This window comes from Actinia tenebrosa, unplaced genomic scaffold (genome assembly GCF_029948245.1).
Source record: "Actinia tenebrosa isolate PJP-AT-01 unplaced genomic scaffold, QUT_ActTen_1.0 PGA_scaffold0__85_contigs__length_37466705, whole genome shotgun sequence".
Taxonomy (NCBI): domain Eukaryota; kingdom Metazoa; phylum Cnidaria; class Anthozoa; order Actiniaria; family Actiniidae; genus Actinia; species Actinia tenebrosa.
Window position 1 is genome coordinate 17,923,271 of NW_028292569.1, and position 6,132 is coordinate 17,929,402.

Below are 6,132 nucleotides of genomic sequence, written 5' to 3' on the forward strand. Positions count from 1 at the left end.
TTGTCAAGTCACCTCAAGTACTTAGTCAAGTCGTCCTTAAGTCATTCTCAAGTACTTAGTCAAGTCGTTGTCAAGTCACCTCAAGTACTTAGTCAAGTCGTCCTTAAGTCATTCTCAAGTACTTAGTCAAGTCGTTATCAAGTCATTGCCAAGTCATTGTCAAGTCGTCATCAAGTTACTTGTCAAGTCCTTCAAGTCCCTTAATATAAGATGAGTGACACCGAAGAACAACCAGAAAAGGCTCCCGTAGAAGATACCAAGATTACCAAGGCTAAATCTCCGGGCAGAGTCGCTGCCGGAAAGAAGCTCGCGGAGATGAATAAAAAGAACAAAGCAAAGAAGGAGGAAAAGGTGGAGGAAAGAGAAGAGGAATCCTTTATCAATCCTGGGTACGTCATTGGCGCGTTAGGAGTCGCTATAGCAGCAGGCAGCCTTTACTTACAATGGCGGGCTACGAAGCCAAAAGTAAAGTGGGAGGCCGCAACATATCACGCACCTGTGGAGGTTAGAAAAAGTAAGATCCCTGAAATGGAATAACCTTCTCGCTTTGTAATATAATGTCGACCGCGTTGTTGAAAACTGTTGAAGAGGCAGCTATCATTACTTCCATCGTTGCGGGTATTGGTTGGGTAGGTAAGAAAGTGCTCAAAGAAGACTTTACTGAAGACCCAAGCAAGAGCTTCGCTAACTTTGCTAAGATGACCGCTGCCGTTGGCGGGGCTATCATGGTAAAGGATTACCTACGGAAGGAAAAGTACCTACCTAATGTATAATGGTTAGCTTAGTCGCAGGTGGAGTCATTGCAGCTTTAGCATTCACTGGAGCTAATTATGGTGGTCAATATTTAGATAGATTAGTTAGAGGCGACAAAAGCGGTGCCGCCGAAAGAAAAAGGCACGACTTAGCGCTGGAGAAATATCAGCGGGACGTGGCGGCTTGGAATGAAAAAAGACAAGCTTACAGGGATTGGTTGGATAAGAATTACCAAGACAAAATGCAGGCGGATAAGAACTTCGAAAACACAGACTACGCCTTTAAGCTTTATGCGCAAGCGCATCCCACAGTGGCGTTAAGAAAGCCTCAGTTCAAGAATTACTACCAGCCTTCTAAGAAACAAAAAGATAGTGAGCTGGTCTTCGTAGGAGTCGCAGGGCTGGCCGGAGGCGTGGCTTTGGCGTATCTAATATAATGATCGTCTTTTTGGAAAGCGACAAGAATGGCTTTACCACGTATCTGAATCCTCCCATCCGCGCGGAAAGGGTTCGGTTGGTTAGTTGCTCTTTGTACAATTCTTGGCATAATTTAATTAATGGCTTTGTCATCGGAACTTCCGGCACCAAACCAAAAATACCAGATTCCCATTACACCCCCATAACACTGGCTAAGGAGCTAGCAAAGCATGGATATACTCTTACCACAGGATTACCCCATGAAATGACATTCAAGAAAAATAATGGGAGCGCTAATTTAAAGGACAGTTCATTGGTAGAACTCCTGGGCCTTACTAGTACCACGATAAATAGCGGCAGTACATATGATGTGAAATGGAAAGTCGCATCCTCTTATGAAGTCTATTGCGATTTAGTCCATAGTTACAACAATGGAGAAAAGTCTTCTCTTATGTCCAAGTTTCTGCCCAAAGGTAATCCATTTGACCCAGTAGAATACACTCCCATTTCTTTAAGCTATGATTTGTCTAATTTGGTAGAAAGCATAAACATCACCATTAAAGTGGACGGAAAGACGGTGGATTTCAACGGGCGAAAGATCAATCTCGTCCTGGAATTCATATAATGGGCCGCGTAGAGGACAAACTCAAAAGGATTTACTATGGGCCTGAAGGCTATTGGAAAGGAGCGTCGGCCATCAAGAAACTCGCGACCGCGGCCGGGGTATCAGACGAAACGGCTAAGAACTGGTTGAAAAAACAAACCCTCTGGCAGGTTTATCTTCCCGTGCCTAAGTACATTCCCAGGCCCAGCTTTACCGTAAATGTCCCCAATGAAGTTCATCAGGCGGATTTGCTTTTCTTGCCGCACGATAAGGTGAGAAGAAAGACCTATAGGTACGCTTTGACCGTAGTCGATATCGCAAGCAGATACAAGGACGCCGAACCTATAACCAGCAAGGATTCTGGGGAGTCGCAGAAGCCCTAGGTAGGATTTATAAGCGCGTCTTGAAATGGCCTAAGCTGCTGCAAGTGGATGCGGGAACAGAGTTTATGGGCGTGGTTACTAAGACCCTGAAAGACCACAGCACTAAGATTAGGAGAGCCAAAGCTGAGTACCACAGGGGTCAGAGCATCGTTGAAAGATTTAATAAAACCCTGGCTGAGCGTCTCTTTGGGTACCAGTATTGGAAAGAGCTGGAAGATCCATCCAAACGCAATAGGGAATGGACTCAGAGGCTCCCCCAGGTCGTCGCGGCTTTAAATAACGAGGCGGCCAGGGCTACGGGAATGAAACCCAAGGATGCCATAAAAAAGAAACACGTGGAACACAAGTCCTTCGTCAGAAGTTCGAGGGCGGTCTTCCCCCATGAAAAAAAATTAGGCGATGTCACGGTTCGATATCTCTATGAGCCGGGTGAATTAGAAGGAGGATCCAAAAGAGCTACGGATCCTAATTGGTCTTTGGAAACTTACCAGATCCGAAGCGTAATAGCTAAGAAGGGTCAGCCCATCTTGTATTATCTTCACGATGGCCCCACACGTGGGTTCGTCATGGAAGAACTGCTTATCGTGTGATGTCCGAATGCTATCGTATGCACTCCGTCATCACACATCCATCGCTTACCGTCAAATGCAGACAGTGACACCTTCTCCTGCGTGACGTTATGTATCTGATGTCCGTAGCTGCGCAGGCTGTTCATCTTATGCCGCTGTTCCTTGCGTGTTCGTAATACGTTGAGGTAGGACTCGTGCGTAATGTCCTTCTTAACCACATACTTTTTTACGCCTTTAGCTTTCTTTTCTACGCCGTCTAACTTTAGCACGCTGTACATCTTTGGTTTCAGACCCACGTATTCCACGATGGGTTTTCCTAACATTTCGTCTTTCATCTTCCCAATTACCTTCTTATTCTTCGCAGAGTAAAGGAAGTGCTCCTTCGGGTAACCGCTGGTGTCGTACTCGTCTATGTCGGGGAGGCAGTCTTTGTAAACGTCTTCCGTTTGCACTTCTAGAATTAGGGAGTCGGTGTCTGTGTACAGGAGGCGACAGCGGTCTCCGTACTTTGGCTTAAGCTTATCGTAGTAGAACTCGTACATAAGCAGCTTCGATAGATCCAGCACCGTAAAGCCTGTGTAAACGGGCTTGTTTAGTAAGAGGTTTGCCCTTTTCATGTGAATCACGTAGAAGTTCAGCATTTCTACGTATCTAACGAAGCCTGGCTGTGACACGTATGCTTCTGATTCCTCTTTGGTGCTGACTATTTTTACGCTTACGCGCTTGCGGATGTTCTCCATTGTCTTTCCGAACACGCTGTTGTTCATCAGTTTGAAGAGGTTTTTCTCGAAGTCATTTTTCGCTGCGGTACGCTTTTGCGTGTTAAAGTCAATGTAGGGGCGCATCCAGGGTTCCTGCGTGAATTTTAGGACTCTGTGGATCTTCTCTACGCGCATTCCGTGTCGCACGTAGAACTGCAGGTTGCGGTAATGTACCACATACTTCTTCTTATCCATCAGGTTCATAGTTAGTTTCCTGTACGGTTTGTAACCAGGGCACATTTGCTTTTGCAGCGGACTTAGCTGCTTAAATGGTATCTCTATCGCTTCTGGTGCTAAGGGGAACTCATTGTGTTCGTCGTGCAGGCGCTCTGGGTACTCCAGATCCACTTCTAAAACATAACCCTTGTCTTCCTCCTTTCCTACCTGCATGTAGAAGTCTATCGACTTCACTGGATCCCATTCGAAGTCTCTCACAGGTAGGTACTGTGACATTGCCCAACCATAAAGGTTATTCGCATCCAGGTAGTAAATGTATGTGGTTGGTTTCTCTGGGTCGTGCTCTACTAAGGGGTTGTTTGCGCGGGCGTAACGTCGGCTGGGCCCGCATACGCCGCCACGAATACCGTCTTCCATAAACCGATACATGTCGTACTCCGTTAGGAGATCCAACTGCGCATTTGTCTTCTTTAACAAAGCACTCCAGCTGAGCCCAGGAGCCGTGTAGAAATTAGCGGGATCCAATCCGTAATATTCCATAGCCATCTTTCTGAAGCTTTGGAAAACGTCTGCGAGCAGCACTACGTCAGACCTTAGGTAGATGTCGTGGTAGTCACCCATGTTCTCACAGGAGTACTTTTCCCACACGTCTAACGCATGCTGGTACTCCTCATCCTTTATACCGGACTCGTTTAGGGTGCTGTAGAAGCGATCTTTGGGTGGTAGGGACTCTTTGAATCGATCCCAGGAATCCATGTATTCGTATGGGTAGACTCCTTTCCTTTCCGCGCCATATTGACTGGAAATGGGAAAGTTGGTGTTATACTTTACGAGGTTTGCTAAGGAGTCCGCCATAAACTGCTGCGAATCTAAGAACTTCAGCTTGCCCACAGTTACGGACATGTAGCGCTCTTTGTTGTTGGGTATGCATTTGACGTCGGAGCCGTCTGTTCCTTGTAGTAGCAATGGGAGTCGTACCCGCGGAGGTTGTGAAAGAACACCGGGGAATCTCCATGTCTGGATTTACTTTGAAGTTTATATTGCATTGTCCAATGAGCCTCTCCTCTGTATTTACCCGTGGTGTGCAGTGATCCCTAACCGTATCACATAGAAATCCTCAACAAATGCTTGTTGCAGTGAATGCCTTTGGTGGAGGGGCTTTCCCGGCTTCTCACTTTCTTAGCATACTTCCCGCATTTAAACATGAGCTTCTCCTAGATACTTTCCATCTTCATCCCACGCTTTCTTGGCTCGTCTCCAAAACTGAAGAAGCGATGTTTGGCAAATGTGGCATTTTTTTTGCCTTGTTAAAGCCTCCTGTTCTCTTTGGTAACTTCCATCTTCTTTGGACGTCTTAATTGTTCTCTAATCTCCCCCTCCTCTTCTCGCAATGCTTCTAGAAACTCATTAGCTGCGTTCTACCTCGGTAAATCACAGGAGGGTTTGCTTTACCGTCTGATCGGACTACTATGTAACCAAAGGAGCAGATCTCGTGTAATCCTCCCTTATTCGTGGCGCCACGTTTCTGCTCTTCCTTAGTTATCAACGCTTCGACGTCTTGCATATATATCACGTAAGGCACTTGCATCTGCTTTTGATGGTCTGCGTATGAAAGCTCTTGTTGGTGGGCATCTGGATCCGTTGCGCCACTTCTTCGACTCCGCGGCAGATTCATCGTGTTTCTTTAGGCATTTTAAGGATGTAAATGACAGCAAGCAGCAGTCGCAGAAGTACTTTTTGCCTTTGTGCTTAGATGTTGTAGAATAGTCTGCTAATGTGTTTCGAACCCATGAGTAGTGTCCGCCGTGGTAGAAAATTAAAATGTACGCGCTTCTCCTTTTACTTTTGACAGAACTAACGGGCCGACACGTCTGCTCTCTGACTCCGTAAACGTTAACTTGCTAGCATCGTTTCTTCCTCAAATATGGGGAGTCTATCAGCTGCATGGGAAATTTCCACACCCATCCCACTCTAAATCATCTGTGGGATACTTACTTATCCTACAGGGATCCTTCTCTGCTGGATACAGTGCAGACCTGATTGCCCACATAAAGCAGCGATTGTCTTCATTCTTCACGTTTACCAATAGCCTTCTTCCTTTCTACCCAGTTGGTAGCGGTACGTAACTCCCCCTCGTATGGGTACGTACCTGGCCATACTTATCTCATTTCCTTCAACCTCCTCTACTGTCCAACCCGATCCTTCTTTCGTGTAGTTAGACAGCGACTCCTTATTGACTTCTAAGGCTTCACTGAGTGACCTATCCAGATTCGTGGATTCTAATATCACTAACGACTTTGATCGCAACATTGCTGTCGTCATTACCTCGTCTTTGACAAACTTACTTCTACCATTATGCTCGCTTTCAGGGCTCCTAATTCTTCTATACCTTTTCGGAGAGTCCTTTTAACCTTCCTTTCTGACTGACGCCAAACTGTCTAACGGTCAATCTCACCGTACCCGGGTATT